This window comes from Botryllus schlosseri, chromosome 15, assembly GCF_051294905.1.
Source record: "Botryllus schlosseri isolate E-star chromosome 15, Bs_hap1, whole genome shotgun sequence".
NCBI classification, from domain to species: domain Eukaryota; kingdom Metazoa; phylum Chordata; class Ascidiacea; order Stolidobranchia; family Styelidae; genus Botryllus; species Botryllus schlosseri.
The window spans coordinates 2,574,577-2,592,331 of record NC_137250.1 but is presented as its reverse complement, the minus strand read 5'-3'; the positions used below and the strand labels follow the sequence as shown (position 1 = coordinate 2,592,331).

Sequence of the window (17,755 nt, the reverse complement as noted above, 5' to 3'; positions counted from 1 at the left end):
TTGACTCACCATACACTCCATAATCTTACACACATGACTAGTAAGTGCGATAGGGCGGTACGACGTCGTAGAAGAAGGGTTTTTGTCTTTTTTCAAGATCGGTATGACCAACGAATGCTGCCAATCAGATGGAAGGTCGCCACTTGTCCAGGACTGATTAAACAGATTCAGTAATTTCTGTAGTGCTAAGTGCGAGAGGTTTTTCAACATCAAATAGCAAATTGAATCCTCGCTTGTAGCAGTGTTTTTGCGTGATGACATGGCGTATTTGAGCTCTTCCAGACTGAACGGTTTGTTTATAGGGTCATTGGTACATAGAAGGCGGGGTACAGAGAATTGCCGTTCGAGATTATGCTTGATTCGTACGAATTCGGTTCGGTAGTTCCCTGAACTGCTAACTGAGGAAAACTCTGTCGCCATTGCATTTGCTTTCTCTCTGTCGTCAGTGATTGTACCGTTGTGTAGCTCGAGGGGTGGTATGGTGGGTAACTTTCGTGTTCCTGAAAGCGCCCGTATTGTACTCCAAACTCTAGAAACTCCTGTATTTTTATTCAATGCCCCACAAAATTTCTCCCAGCAGAGACGCTCTGCTTTCAGGATAGTACGTCGGCACTGAGACCTCATATGCTTGTATCGTATGATATCGTCGATGTGGAAGCTACGACGCATTTTGAGGAATGACGCGCGCTTCCGTCGTATAATAGCCCGATCACATTCTCGAGTCCACCACGGAATTGGGGTCTTCCCGGTGCCTTTCGTAATTGGAATAGTCGATCTTGCCGATTGTTTCAAAATATTGGTAAGATCATTGTTGAAGATTTCTACATTGCTGGTGTCGACGTCATATATTCCCTCGTCGACAAGAGAAGAGAATTTCGCCCAATCTGCCTTTTCCATAATCCATTTTGGAGGCGCTGGTGGCGACCTCAAGATTCTGTCGTTGTACGTCGTGATGATAATTGCGTGGTCGCTGCCCATGAGATGGTCAGTTACTGTAGTAGTGCATTTTGGGGCTACGTCACAAGATGCAATAGTCAATTCAATGAGTGACCAGCGGTTAACAGCTCCCGCCGATAGGTTGATGCGGGTAGGCGTAGAGGTATTCAGTAAAACCATGTTGTTCGAGTCGATGTGATCATAGACCATGCTGCCTCTGCCGTTAGTCATGTGGCTACAAGACCTGTGATGGGCGTTGAAATCGCCACACACTAGCGATTTTGAGGATAACTTGACTAACAGGTTCATATCTTGATTATTCACCACGCGGTCGGGGGGTATATAGACATTGCATATTTTAATGCCGTTGACCTGCACACATAGTAAATCCATGCACGACGATCGCAACTCATCCATAATGCTTGATTTGAGCGTTTCGTCAACAAAAATGGCTAAACCACCAGAATGAGTGGTTTTATCACGGCGGTAAAGACGATAGCCACGTATTTTTGGTTGGTATCGGTCGACGAGGTGAGTCTCCTGTAATAGTATGACATCCGGTCTTGCAATGGAGTTGGCTATGAAATGTTTGAATTCGTAGATTTTTCTATAAATCCCTCGGCAATTCCATTGAAGAATTGTTGATGGTCTAGTGAATTTTTTTGACTTCCCTCGTCATGGTATTGTGCATTCGACACAGTACTGTTATGGAATGGGCTTGTCCGTTTCAGCATCTCTGGATTTATAGAGCAACCAAGATATTTGCTGGATGCATTAGCTACAATTTCGAATATATCTTTTCCTGATTGAGAGGCTGTGATGGAGACATGGACAATTTCGGCGACAAGCGCAATTAGGCGAATTGGGTCAATAGTAATCTGTTCGGTCGTTCCGGCGGTATGTGACGGAGGAGTTTGTAAAGCACAGCTCCGGCTTTTCAAGGGTCGAAGATCCCCGTCGTTTGGGCTAGGCGGCACTTTAGTGTGTACGGGTTTGTTCTTGCGACTTTTCCTGTTATGAATCTTTGAATACAGAGTATGATCTGTGGGTTCAGCTTGTTCGACGAGCAATTAGTACGACCTCACTTCATGTTGTGCCTCATTGAAGGACACTTGAGCTCGTTCTTTCACAATTTGGATTTTAGCCTCCTCTTTATATGTTGGGCATCCCCCGTATCCAGCGCTCTGGGATTCGTTGCAGTTCACACATTTCCTAACATTTGGACAGTTTTCGTATTCGTGGTCACGTCTTCCACATTTACAGAATGTTTTCCGACCGCGACATGCTTTTGCGGTGTGACCGAATCGATGACAGTTGAAGCATCTGGTCGGCGGGGAGTTGTAATACTTCGTTCTGAAGCGTAGGTATCCGAATGTCATGAATTGGGGAACTTGCGTCGTGCTGAAGCACACTAATACTGAAAAGCTTTCAGTGAGGCCCTTTTCGCTCCTTTTCTTGAGTCGTTTTACCAAGATCTGTTCGGCGAAGCATTCGAGTAATTCATCTTCCGAGATATCGATCGGCACCCCAGAAATAACCGCTCTGCTGGCGTACAGTCTTGGCGAAAATCCAGTACAAGTCACAGGGATATTGGTTTTCGTCACTGGATCAGCGATAGTGCTTCATTCAAGCAACAGCGCGACTTGCCTCTGGTTGTAACAGGACACTACAATGTTCCCAGATGAGTAGATTTGTTTGATGGCCTCATAATTACTGATCACCGAACATAGAGCTCTGTTGACTACGGTTGGATGGTATCGCAGTATCGCCCTAGATCAGGCGTGGGCAACATACGGCCCGCGGGAAGGGATTTTGTCCGGCCCGCGGACAGTTTTTCGTCTTACATAATAATGTGGCCCGCCGGCCCCAGTCTTCCGAGATTCCCCACTACTTGCTCACATACATTATAGTGATTGCATGTTTTTATACATATGTATGTACAGCGAGCGAGGGTGGAGCTTACGCGTAAATTCGTCGAAGCGAGAAGACTTGCATTATCGGCATTTACGATGTACTGAACCCTAATGTCATTTGTGGTAATAATGGTGTTTGTCGACGACATTGGTCATATCCACCAGGCCAATATTTCTTATTTTTGATTCCGTAACCGCCGACTTGTAGCACGGCGCACACTTCTAGGCTTTTGTAAGACACCGATTATGCCAGGTGTCGCCAACTGAAAACGGGTCGCGGGCCAATTTCAAAATTCAAGGCCGCGGCCCGCATGAATTCAATATCGAGATAGACAGGCCGCACAGTTTAACAACCACGCTATCTCGTCACCTACTTAACCCTAATGCATTGATATCTTGGTAAATTTGGGGTACCGGGCTTATTGAACGCCTTGAAATCTTAATGAAAGATTGCACCGTGTGTTGATTGATCAGAGAGAAGCAGACATGGTGGTACCTGTATGACAGGGGTGGCCAACCTGTGGCCGTAGAAGCAAATTTGTGCGGCCGTGGACACGTAATTCAATTAGTAGGTGTTGGCGGCCGTCGACGTATAATTTGAATTTACGAATTGACTCCCGATTTCTTGAAAGATTTTAATTATTCGTGAAAGTTTCTTCGCGCAGCGCGCGATTCAATGCGACTTTATTTTTCGATTTTAATATAGTTGCGCACTTTGCAATCAGAGTCCCACAGTACAGTTGCGAACAGATGCGCCACATATAGAAATACCAACTCGGAATCGTGTTTGCTTCACTATATCAACAATTGTGACGGGAGGTCAAGACATGCAAGAACAGCATGCAAAAAAGTGACTAATAATAATTGGCCTGCCCTGACCGACCCTCCACCTACTCTACCGGTGAGTCTGATCACATGGGATGAAAAATAATATGTAGAACTACTAATTTCAAGGACGAAATTCATGAATGAATCTGAAAAAAATTTTGCGCTTGTCGCAACTATGAACATTGAACAGCCTACATTATTTAATAGATTAGTACGGAGTTCGCCGGAAATGGACAATGGACATAGACACTTTAACATGAGTATTTGGCGTCCTGCTATTTCATTACGACTATTCCCTGGAATGCGACCGTAGGCTACATGAGTAGTCGAAATGCGGCCGTGACTGGCAAAACGATTGGCCACCCCTGCTGTATGACAGTGCTGTTCTCAAATCGACATTGTCTTCGTCATTATTGGCGAGAAATGGCTTTGAAGTTGCATCGCTGTCGTCAAAATACATTCATTAAATACGATTTATTCTTTGAATACGTGGATAAATGGGCGAAGAATGTATCGATTCAGCAATCCGGCCCGCCAAGTACTTAATTTTCCTATATCCGGCCCGCCGACTTGGAGAAGTTGCCCGCCCCTGCCCTAGATTGACCTGAGATGACAACTTTCCTATCGCTACCATTATCACTACTAGCGTGTCCTTTGGTAACTGGTGCTTGAGCAAGGTTAAGGTGGTCGTTATGCGAATCGGTCACTACTTTATTCTCAGTGTCCGTGACTCGAGCCACTTCCACGCGCACTATCGGGGTAGGTTTGGAGGTGGTAATACCTTCCGAATCCTTAGAATGGCTCTGCTGACCAGGTTCCACAGCTCCTACAACCGTGTTGTTGGGCTGAGAACTATTTGCTGAGGCAAAACTACGAACGCAAACTTTACCATGTTTTTTTGTTAAACTACTGTGCGCCGAGTCTTCATCACTGCTGTTTGATGCAGTGTTTTTGCGCTTCGCTGATGTAACTCCCTTCATCCCATCCATCCACCTTATTGGTACCACCTTATTGGTAGTTGGGGAATGTTGAATTTAACTGACTGAACAGTACCACTGAGATACTTAATCACTACAAACAACTAGGAACACTCTCGCCGTACGCTATAAACCTCCGACTTGATCAACCTGCTAATTAGGAGCGGTCGATATACGTCCGTACGCTACGACTGACAGACGAGAATGAAGTTGGCGAGCGTAAAGTAACGGCAACCTACGTTCCATTTGTGTAACATCAATGGATTCGTCGGCGACTAGACACTTCTATTGCTATGGTATAATAATAAGTCGGTAGTTGTTATTGGTCTGTAAATATAACGCTGATTTAATTTTACTTTGGTAATGACATGATCAATAGCCTATGTTACCAGGAGTATTATGCCCGCAACCCGGATTAGGATGTATTGCTTCAATGCTATATCGGGTCAATTTTTGTTAAATTTTTATCTATTCTACCAATAATTGTGGCACGTCAAATGTACGGTAGCTGCCAAATTATATCGCGACAGTTTTTACGATGTCATGAGATGCATTATTTGTACTCTCGCATGGTGCCTATAACTACTTATTTTGACAAACTATGCCAAGTACAACAATAATTTTATTCAAATATTTTTCAAATATGATATTTTTTGTACCAGGCGTGAATTCATAATAGTAATTCACATTTCACGATGCGTGCGGTATGCCAGTCTGCAAGGTCCCATAAAATAAGATCTTGTATACTTGAGAATACATTACCCCTATTATTGGTGCTGCGGCACGCGGCGCTATCAAAAACTGTGAAATTGGCCCTCGACCACATTTGAGTTTGAGACCTCTGGTCTACACAATACAACAAATTCTACGACCGGAATAACCACCGCGGATCCATCAACAGACAGTCCAAGTGAGAGCTCACACTGCTATGTTCGTCTACCTTTATTAAATATTGTCTGTGGTGACAGCGCGTTTCGCTGTGCTGCGATGGTCCGATTGTTAGCGAATAGTGCATGAGGCAAATTCGTTTGTGCCTCACCTGGCTATTTCTCTGCGATGGCATTGTTTGTAATAAGCCGAATTTCACCTTCCTTGACGATTTTGAGGGGGTTCTGGTGGTCTGACACTGTTAATATGTGGATTTTCGGAATCAGTGTGACGATAGCATTTTATTGATACCGGTTGTTATGAATTCCGAGCTATTTATGATGAATTGCATTGTCGCAGGTGAGGCACGACCCGCCCGTGCCTCAACTGTGCCGCACGACCCGCCCGTGCCTCAACTGTGCCGCAACTCTCCTTTCGCGCTGTATTTTTGAATAATAATTATGGAAATTGATGATGTTGTGTGAAAAAATGTTCAAATTTAGTTTAGTTTATGAACATCGATGTAAAATATCAATAATCATCGACTCGTGGAGGGTTTTCAGTTTTTCCCAATTTTCACTTATTCGCCCTGGCGACAGGTGAGGCACTGCCTCACCTGCCGCATGGGACCGCACGTTACTTTACCATACCCCCACCTCTTGCCTCATTACGCACGTCGTGCGTACTTGGATTTCTTCATTTATAGACACTCAGAAAACTTGGTGGGTTTTCCGCCCATTACCAACCAACCATCAACCTATAAGTGATACAGCAAGAAATCGGTGGAAGAGGCTAAATTTGATGAATTGGATATAGAACCAGGAATTGGATATAGAACTCATCAGAATTTCCGTTGCTGCATCGGGAAATTATCATTGGCTGCAATGCAATAACTTTGAATCATCGCTCATACTTCAAAAATTCAGATAACTTGGGTAAACACCATTTCCTATCAATAAGTTGAAAACTTGGGCAATATAATGGCCAATGTCTAGGCTAATCAAATTTCAATCCAGGCTAGAATGAGATCATAGCCAACTGTCTCATTATATTTAAGTTCGTGAATGGCAATTTCCACTTCCGTGAAATCAGAAGGATCGAACATGATAGATTGACATATCGATTTAATCGCAGGCCTGGCCAACGCTGGTTTTGTGATAGACGAGCCCTACATGGAAAAAAATATCCAGCGAAGTAACTCGAAATGGCGGGCGGCATGATCTTTCTGATTGTACTGGGTAGTCGAGTTCACCATTTCAGAAACAGAGTGTGACTCTTCGTCTGTTGCAAGAGCAATTTATTTATAGGTCAGTGTTGGCGAGTGTCCTTCTTTTGTTTGTTGAAAAATTTCTAATTATCTTTCGCCTTTGCCTAGGGGATGTGATGGGCATTGCGATTTCTTAAGATTCGAAACATTTTTCGTTGGTCTTGTTAGCAATTCTTGCTATGGAGTCTGTGATGCGGTCGTTTCCGCTATCGGATCCAATGTACCAACTTTGAAGACATCCGCCTGGTATCCTGTTATGCGACGACTATACTGCACTCGTGTAAGAAGGGAAAATTCAGTTAGCAGCGATTTGATGGTAGGCAGGAACTCTCCAAATAAATCGTCAAATATTCCTTTCGTGTTGTAAGCAAATGAAGACGGATTAATGTTGAAATAAAATCCGCGAGGCGTATCTCCACAGTTTCACCGATTATAAGTAAGGCACATATATCCAAATTGAAATCGTCAATTGAGACACCACACTGTGCATTGAGATACGCAAAATAAGGCAAACAAACGTAATTGGCCGTAATAATTCTTCTCAGTGTTCCCAGAATGCGTGTATATTAGGGTTGTTCAGAATTGACCGACTTTCAAAAAGCAAGAATTGCTTCCAAGAAATAATTCCACTGATGAAACCCAATGATGTAAAGCAGAAAGAAGACTTGATAGAAGATGACTACAGAGAATGTGCAACAGGCACCTTGGCGATTTTGGATGACAAATATGTTGATCATCGTTTTCGCAAGCCTGTTGCTACTCATAGCACTAGATCAGTGTCTCCCAAACTTTTTTTAGCTACCGCCCCCCTGGACAACGAATAAAGTGCCAGCGCCCCCCGACACCCCCCCCTCGCACCACGCCTAAATGATAAAACGAAAGTTGTTCTGCATTTATTACGGCTTATAATGAGACGGATGAAGCTGTTGTTGTATTATTATTATCATTCTCTACATATTAGGTTTGAGTCGTGATCAGAACAATTTTATTCTAAAATATCTAGGGTTGGTGCATGGTCGATGGTCAATGGTCTGACCATGGTCGTCAATCGATGATTTATTGATTCACGTCCCGTACTGTCAAGTCGATTTCTGCTGTGAGCCTTATCACCTTATCACGGCCCTTAAAACACGTTCTATCAAATATGAGCGGTGAAGGGCAATGACGAAAAACTCTAACCGACTCCAGTGAGAGTATTGCTATTTGATTCCATTGTGTATCCAGAACGATTGATTGGAGATACTGAACTTTGGGTTGAACTCAAACTTGTTCTACACTGCAATGTAATCAGCTCCCCAATCATTTCATGATCGTAAACTTCACAGAATGGATTGAATATACGGAGAGGAATTTCTTATTGGAATATATCCTGGAATCAAATCACCATCTCCTCGTGCAATTTTCTGAGTTGATTGCCTTATGTTTCTCCATCAAATTACGGTGAAATATCACGGGCTTATCATTGAATCCGGACAGTGCCAATTTAACCTTTATCAGGTTCATCATTACTAAGAACGGATATATTCTACTCATAAATTTTGGAAAATATGCCCGCCAAGTGGAAGCGATATCGTTTCTCGCAACCAGAAACGCTGTGTCGAAGGCCACGGTCGCGGCACTGTGGTAAATCCACGATAGTTTGAGACAAAGTAAAATCATGCAAGGCAGTTTCTGTAATGCCATCCACCTTGCAGTGAGCAATACCTGCTCAAATTCTCACAACACAAAGTGAACCACGCTTTTCAGGGATACTGCCGTCTGCTAAATTGGTCGATTGATGGACAGGTTCAACATTGTGAAGTAACAATGGACTTTTCCGGTACAGCTGAATAGATACATGGACGACCCTAAATTGCCCTGGCTGAATCGATTCCGCATTTTTACTGCGAATTTAGCTGCTTTATTTATCAATAGTTTCAACACTACGCAGCAGTTGTCTTTAAACCTACACCGCCACAATTTCTCTCAGCGCCCCCCTACCGCCCCACTTTTAGAGTCAGCGCCCCCCAATCGCCCATTTCGTGGCCAGCGCCCCCTTCACGCTCGCGAACGCCCCCAGGGGGGCGCTGGCGCCCACTTTGGGAACCACTGCACTAGATGGATGAGTCAAGTTACGTACTGTCAAAAATTTTCATGTGGAGTGAGCAAATGGACTATTCTGAAGAGTCCATTGAAAAGTTGAAACTAATCAATACATTCATTGCTTTGTTTTATGTTCCAGCTTGGTTTAAAACTGGTATTGGATGTGACGAACCTTGGAATGATCTCAAATTCCTTCATGACATGAAAAACTTTTCATTATGCGATCTCACTGTTGCTGATGTGGCATACAAGAAATTGCGAAAACATCATTGGTATCTAACTGAGGAAATGGTGGTATCTACCACGTTCTCGGCTAATCCAAAGATTCCTGAAAAACTGAAGGAAGCGATGGCTGCTAAATTGCTGAAAATGCCAATCCCTGAAAAATTTCGCAGAGGTAGCCTATGCCTCTCAGTCGGATCTCTGACTCTGTCTCTGAGTCAATGAGTATGGTCGATTTGATTGGGCCAGAATCGTGGTTTCTATTTGATGCTATACATGTGGAACATGATTGGTTGAGTCTTCCAGTTTCGGAATGGCATACTGATCCGGATTTCGTGACTGCTCAAGAATTTGTGAATACTGTTGAAGTAGTTAATGATGCAGCAGAGCGTATGGTAAAATTGAATACCGACCATGCTGCGTTCATAACGGATGACAAAAAACAGCGAGCGAGCCTCCTACAAGCTGTGGAAGATCACCGGAACAGATATGCAGATTTCTCGAAATCAACCATTTTATCCACCTGATTTATGTAATATTTTGCCAAGTTGATCTCTTTCTTTGCCTTATTTTTTCGTTTCCTGTGATGTTTATTATGTGGCTGTGAGTGGATGTTACATTTACAATTGTATTCTTGCACATGGGGATCCAGGAAATTGATGAACAGTGCCGGGTAGGTTTGAGAGGTGTAGGATATGTGATCCAACAAAATGACTATCAGTTTTAGGTAGTTTTGAGCAGTTCTAAGGCAGTATGGGACATGGAAATGATATCCTGAACTAGGAATGCCTTATATAGTGGGGTTTTGTAGCACTCCGAACCGCAACAGCTGCATAAATCCATGTTATATGTCACTTTAACTAGGCTAGGTAACATCGTGACACTCAGATTTTAGGGGAATCCCCTATTTTCAGCTGCTATTTCTTCCAGCTCAATGTGCACACGGATGCAGGGGACGAGTTACAAAAAAGTAGCCAGAATAAATTTTTAAGGTATAAGGCATGGGAATCGGACTGAAAACCTGGACTTTTCGAAAGTCGGTCAATTCTGAACAACCCTAGTGTATATGCATATATCATCAGAAAATGTCGCCCAATGTGTATTTCAGTTCATATGATATGATCTGCCGACAGTTGAAGTCAATATTGAAAGGTCTATAGCTGTGGTTCTCAGCCGTTTTGTCTTCGCGGACCCCCTTTCCACCGTCAAGTACCCCTGCGGGCCCCTCAAGTTTTCGTTCACATTTAGATCAATTATCGTCCAACCGTCATCTGTGTTTTGCGCATATTAAAAGTAGGCTATGTGACAAACAGGAAAATATGACTATTATTGAAAATAATATGTGAAACTTTGGTATAGACCAAGGGTCGCCAACTCAAAACGGATAGCGGGCCAATTTTTCAATTTTGTAGAGGCCGTGTGCCGCATGAATTCAATATCGTGATAAAATAGGTCACATGTGTAACAACCACGTTTCAAAACTTTACATCGGTATAACGTTGTGCTCTCTAACATGGCGACGGGCATAGAAAAAGAAGTATTTTGTTAAAGCAATACAAATACAACAGAAATATCATGATTTTGAACTATGAGCTACGCGCAATACCTGACTAAACTCAAGGTTAGCTAGACACGGTACTTGCTGGAAAACTATCTCTTCGTAAAGCTTATGATCTTGCTGGGTACCCCCAAGTCGTTTTGCAAGCGCCTCATTCTTGGAAGTGTCTGGGCCATCGCACGTCAACACTTCATGTATTATGCATATTCATGTATCAGCTAATTGTTCCTCCATGAAATGCTTTCGCCGAAACCGTGTCAACTAGTCAGAAATAGCGATGTTGGACACAGGAGGATAGCTTATTCTTTTAACTAAAATCAATTTCAGCATATCAAAATGTTTTACCAAGCGGTCTCGCAAAATCTCAAGGGCCGCGTGTTAGTGACCCGTGCGGCATAGACGGTAGAGCATTCTGCAACTGCATTTCTTGAAAAACGTGCTCGTGTCTTGGAAATCCTCGTCTTCGATTTGATATTAACGAGTGTTGAAAATTTAATGTCACAAAGTTTGGTGGTGGCGAATGGTATGTTAATGGGCAACGCTTCCCACGACCCCTTTGCATATGATCGCGGCATATATGCCGACAAAATTGAGACTCCGATTTTGTTTGAATATATAACGTCCATCCTAGTCTTTTCTAACTAGCTTACTAACTGCTCATCTAAAAGATGTTATGGGCTAGTGGTTATATATTTGTGGATTTTTGCAAACATTTGAATCACGCTTACCGACCTCACTATTCCTACTTTCTTATTTGTTCCACAAACCCCAACAAAACATCTCTACAGAAGCAATTTGGCAGTTAAAATAACGTTGCACAGTAGGATATTCATCTCAAACGGTAATTCTGTTGCCGTGAGTCATGCAATTGTAGCAGTAATGATGCGAAACGGTATGCAAAACTGCCTCATAATTTCACTATTTTGAAAATAAAATAAATATACGGTTATCAATCCTTATGTAAATTTAGAGGCTTCGCGGACCACCCGAAATGCTTGGCAGATCTCTCGGGGTGCCAAGTCATGTATTCAGTCGGCTGTTCGTGAGAGATCGGAAGTTCGAGAGGGATTTTTGTGTTTTTTTTTTGGCGGGGGAGGATGCTGACCACGCTGGGCACGTTACTACTGATTTCGTTACCGGTGACGTCACACATCATCCAAATGCCCCTTGACATATCGAAATCGGAATTGTTAGAGGAGCTGAACTCTTTCCAGGTCACGTTCACTATGCGACTTAAAAGGAGTTCTAATAAGGAGCTTGTGGCTAGTATAACTGTCCTACTAGGTTTTGATTCCGAGCAGACTCCATCGTATGTTACCTTCGGGTATTTGCGCTTCAAAACGCTTACTTACAATCCGCCTCCAACGAGGTGCTATAATTGCAATCGGTACGGACATACAGTGAAAGCATGTAGAGGTAAACACAGTTGCACAAAATGCGGAGTCGAGACCATAAATACGAATCTTGTCCCAATGATAAGAAATGCCTTATTTGCCACCAATCGCACAGTGCCGTATTCGCAGGATGTCCGACGTATAGAGAGGAGGCCAAGATTCAGGTCGTGAGAGAACGCTCGAACATAACATATGACGAAGCTAGGACTTTCATCCGCACGCAACCAGCACCACCAAATGTTCAAAGTGAAAACAGTGAAGTTTCGTACGCTCACGAGGCATCCTCTACCCGAAATAGTAAGAAAGTTTGCGGTCCGCCGCGCGTCCAGCACAAAACGATGGCGATCTTAGACATCTTCAACGTGGAAATATATCAACTCCTCCAAAAGTGTCATTGAATCCTGTGAGCACTGCACCCAGAAGCAATGATGATAAATTACCGAAAATCGAGATCGTCTAACTGCTAAAAACGATTGCACAAATTGTTCAGCAAACAATATCTGCGTCCAAGTGTGGAAACACTGATATATTCAATATAGTGGCAAAAGTATCCAGTAGCTATTTAGGACACGAGATCTCCGCTACCGCGCTCCAGGGTTCATCAAATCTGGTGGACCAACATCAGCAGGAAGGAGATACTGGCATTTCCCGTAGCCACGACGCATAAACAACTCGCAGTGCTACAATTGAATTGCCGCGGAATTTACCGCAAACTATACGAGTTCAAAAATTTCCTGACAGCACCAGATCATCAACCGGACGTAATAGTACTTCAGAAGACCCATCTTATTGCTAAATACACACCCAAAATTAAAAGGATACAGATTATTCAGAAGGGACAATACCGTCCATAAAGGTGGTTTCGCAACACTCGTCTCCGACGCGCTGAGCTCAATTGAGTACCCATCTATAACATCGCAATGTTTCGAACTACTTTGTGTAAAAGTTGGAACCACGGCGATATTGAACGTCTATGTGTCTCCGGACGGACGCTTTGTCCTTTCTGGACTGCCTACTATCCAGCAGTATCGTATGCGGGGATTTCAACGCCCACCATTGGTCGTAGAGTCACACAAACAATCAGCGTGGTTGCCGTCTCTACGAAGCTATCGACAGAAACAACATTGTTGCAGTAAATACTTCTCAATCAACCAGGATGAATTTGACCGTAAACGCCGAGCATCGATGGTCACTCATCGATATTACGCTTGCTTCACTAAACGAAAATGCTGCGAGGATTTCTGTGATTCGGTAAATCAGAAAACGAGCTCTTCTAGGATTTGGAAAACAATTGCAGCCATTTCCGGATCCACCTCACATCACATGCCGACGATACACTCCGGGGACAAAAGTTACCAGACGAGAAATCTAAAGCACAGATTTTCTTATCGGTGTTTTACGGCGTCTCTATAGTAATCATAATTACTCCGCAACGTTCCATTCTAATCAGTCGACGTTCATGAGAAGTAATGATATGATTCCTGGACTCGAAAGTGGTAACGAACTTGCAATCAACATGCCTTTCAGCCTCTCCGAACTACATTCTGCTGTACATAGCCGTAGGGACTCGTGCCTGGGAGAGAATTCGATATGCTACGCCATGCGGCTACTGAATCTGTTTAATAAATCATGGATAAAAGGTCAGATTCCTTGTGATTGGAAACACTCTATCGTTATTCCGATACTGAAGCCTGGTAAGGATACGTCGAATCCTAAATTTTACCCTCCAATATCGCTTACGAGCCATCTGTCGAAGTTGTTCGAAGTAATGATTGCCCGCAGATTGCGTTGGTTCCTAGAATCACGAAGTCTTCACCATCATTCGCAATCTGGTTGTCGGGAAGGACGTAGCCCCCTCGATCACATTATGTGAATGCATGGTACAGCTTACAAAGCGATAAATAACCAGCGTTCAACCATAGTGTCCTATATGGTGTAGACAGAGGCAAATCTCACGGCTCAATGAAATTGGTTCACGTCATACTTTACATTTAATCAAAGGCATATTGACGGTGATTTTCACCGGCTTGCCGAGCATTACATTTGATGAACCGGGTATCAATCGAAAGCTGACGCTGTACTGCTTGCGAAAATATAAATTTCATTCCGCTCATGGCCCTGGAACCCACACAATCAACCCCAAATTATTCATTGTTGAGGAGATTGGCAGTGTGACGCAACTATGCTGTCTGGCGAAACGAGAGAGTAGCTCAAGAGCAAGGATACGGCTGCGCGGCGAGAGTGAGATCAGCTGGCGTCGCGGCAATTGCAATGTGCAATCGCGTCGCAGAGACGCGCCGTTGATACTTAGTCTATGCGCTTCGGTAGAAGCGAGCACACCTTACCAGCATTTCCTTGACCTGTAAATGTAGAACTGAGTCCACAGAATGAATTAGAGCCCTACCAATTTTCGCGCATTATCCTTCTACTTATATAGATATTTAGGCTACGTCTAAGTAGTCTACATTGGATATGCTAGATTAATATGATATCGATTGGCTTAGCCCGCTTGTTGTGTAGGGCTCCAGAGATACGTCGCGCTGTTGATACTTTTTTTGGCGCCTCGCTACTCGGTAGAAGCGAGCACACATTACCAGTCTTTCCTTATTGACTAGTAAGGGTAGAACTGGGTCCACAGAATGTATTAGGGCCCTACGAATTTTCGCGGAATATACTTCAACTTATAGAGATCCTTCCGTCTAGGTATAGCTACATACGTTAAATATTGTATTAGCCCACTTGTTGTGTCGGTCCCCAGAGGCAAGTTGCGCTGGTGATGGCGGGTGTCGATACTTTCTATAGTCGCACACGTTACGAGTCTTTTCATTGACCTGTAAGCAGGGCTTTGGAGCCGGAGCCCGGAGCCGGAGCCCCGGAGCCGTGCATTTTCGCTGGAGCCGGAGCCGGAGCTCTATACAAAATTCAGCCGGAGCTGGAGCTGGAGCCCGTTATTTGAGGAGTAGCTCCGGCTATGACCTATTTCATAAGATGCTATTATATATGCAACAACCGCATCTGCTGATTTATCATAATTGAACACCCGGCCTGAATTTTAATGCTGTGCACAGCAATGGCATGGAGTGAATTGCGTTCTAGTGCAACTGTGATGTTGTCGACAATTGACAAGTATTCAGTATGAAGTCACAAGCCGGCACGGCGGCACCTATATGTCTTTGTTGCTACATCGGATGTTACTGACGGCTTACGGACTCTAGATTACTATAGATAACTATATTAGTAGATTAGTAGCCTAATATATATATACACCAGGAAGGGCCAAGCTTTTCTGCTAAAGGGGCACATGCAATTGACGAATGAGTGCGCGGTACACTAGCCACGCCAAGCGGGTAAAATCTTTTAAGTTTATAAATAAACTAGGTGAGTATTGCGGGTCTATCGTATACCACCCGCTAGGCTCACTTTGCAAGGATACGACTATTCGGCGTCTGGACACATCGATATCGAAGGTCTCCGATAATATGCGACAATCATTTTGTGCCTACATTTCACCGTTGACGATTTTATGCGAGCGCAAACAGGAAAAGACTTTCTTCCGTAATTGGGAAAACAGTTAGACTCTAAACACGCGAAGCGTGAATAAAAATTTCGCTACAATTTTAGTTTATTGTAATGTACGACGATTTACTGAAAATGTGACTGGACCCTGAATCTAGCAATGCGTCGGAATTGATACTTTAGTCATCAACATCCCAAGTGTCGCAGCCAGAATTGTAATTTTTGTTTGGCATTGCAAGTTCACAATCTGAGCAATTCATTTTCGATAATATAATAGGACATTACCTCGCGGGCCACCCCTGATATAGACAGGACTATTCGATTATTTCAGTGCCGGAGCTGGAGCAGTGGTTATAATGCGACTCCGGAGCTGGAGCCAGAGCTAATGTATGATAGAAGAGAGCTCCGGAGCCGGAGCTGGAGCAGTTTAAATTTACGGCTGCTACAAAGCCCTGCCTGTAAGGATAGTACTTGGTGCACAGAATGCATTTGGAACTTATGAACTTTCGCGCATTCTTCTGCAACTTAGAGATCTTTCCTTCTATGCAGCTATAAACATTAAATATGTCAGTGTCAGATCATGAGGTCGATTGGCTTAGTCCGGACATAATACAGGAATTACTGGCGATTAATGACGAGGATGAGGCACCAAGAGTATCTTCCCGGCTGTCAGTCGGGTCCACAGCAACGGTAACTGACGCAGATGTTGCGAATTTTCTGATTGCTATAGGAATAAATGACATAACCTTCACTCCGTATGGGCACAAAACAGTACAGAATTGGATGATGGGTTTCGAGAAATCCCACAACAAAGACAGGCTCATGCAGCAGGGCAAGCACTGTTTACATGCGGCAGAGTTTTTTTTATCAAGAGTCTGGAAGAGCAGATGATGCTTCGCATTTATTGCGACGCGATTGCACATTGCTATTGCCGCGACGCCATACGATCTCACTCTCGCCGCGCAGACGTATTCTTGCTCTTGAGCTACTCTCTCGTTTCGCCAGAAAGCATTGTGGCGTCACACTGCCAATCTCCTCAACGATGAATAATTTGGGGCTGATTGTGGGGATCCCAGGGCCATGAGCGGAATGAAATTTATATTTTCGCAAGCAGTACAGCGTCAGCTTTCGATTGATACCCGGTTCATCAAATTTAATGCTCGGCAAGCCGGTGAAAAATCACCGTCAATTTGCCTTTGATTAAATGTAAAGTATGACGTGAACCAATTTCATTAGGCCATGAGATTTGCTTGTGTCGACGCCATATAGGACACTATGGTTCAACTATTGATAACTAACCTACGGATGGATACGCAACAACCGTCGTCACGCTTGCTCGCCCGGAGGTGATTACTGCTCAGCAATCTGAACGCAACATAATTGCTAATCCCATAGCTGACGACACGCGTGCTTAAATTCAATAAATTTGATCGTATTTGAAAGCTACTGTCGCACTGATTCCGAAAATATACATTAAAGTCTAATCAGGGCGAAGGAACCCCCTTGAAATATACCTCAAAGTCTGAAAATCGGCATTGTTCGAAACAATCGCAACAACGCAAGGGCCATAGTCATGGTCTTTGTGCTGCGTCGCCGCATTCGTGGATTCTTGTCACGTATTGCTAGACTTATTCAGAGGTGGTCAAAGTAGTCAAGAAAGCTACTCAAGTAGAAGTAGAAGTAGCGACGAAAAAATCTACTCAAGTACGAGTATAATTACTTTTTCCATAAGCAACCTAAAACTACTTGAAGTAGAAGTAGAATTGACTGACTTCAAATCTACTCAACTAAGTAAGTAGTTGTGAAAACGATCGTAATTCGTTCGCATGGATTGTCAAAAGGTGCAAATTGAGCTATGCGAAAGGTCACGAGCTTGATTCATATTGATGCATAACAGCAGGTATCCAATTTTTGATATCATAAGGATAAGCATTCGTCCGCATCATGGAATGACAATGCTAATATTGATATGGAAATGCGATACTAATCATCTGTATACTCGAACAGCATGTTTTGGAAAATATCATGGTATCGCGCCTTCCCCCATATTATAAGGCCCGCAGTTTGGTCAAGGAGCTATACGGAGAAGTTGTATAGGATACGGTGTAAACACCTTGCGCGATTACTATAAACGGTAATAAAAAATATGGTGGATCGTGAAAATGCCTTATTGCGTAGTTTTATTTCCGGAAATT

The 17,755-nt window shown here is 43.5% G+C and overlaps 1 long non-coding RNA gene across 1 annotated transcript in view; it reads right to left on the bottom strand.

Annotated features, from left to right (window-relative positions):
- Window positions 1-8,865, bottom strand: part of LOC145457646 (uncharacterized) — a 379,671-nt gene extending 370,806 nt beyond the window's left edge. The window contains exon 1 of the long non-coding RNA XR_013920947.1: window positions 8,263-8,865. This is a non-coding gene — a long non-coding RNA (uncharacterized LOC145457646). The remainder of the gene's footprint in view (window positions 1-8,262) is intronic.
- Between the last annotated feature and the right edge of the window lie 8,890 nt (window positions 8,866-17,755).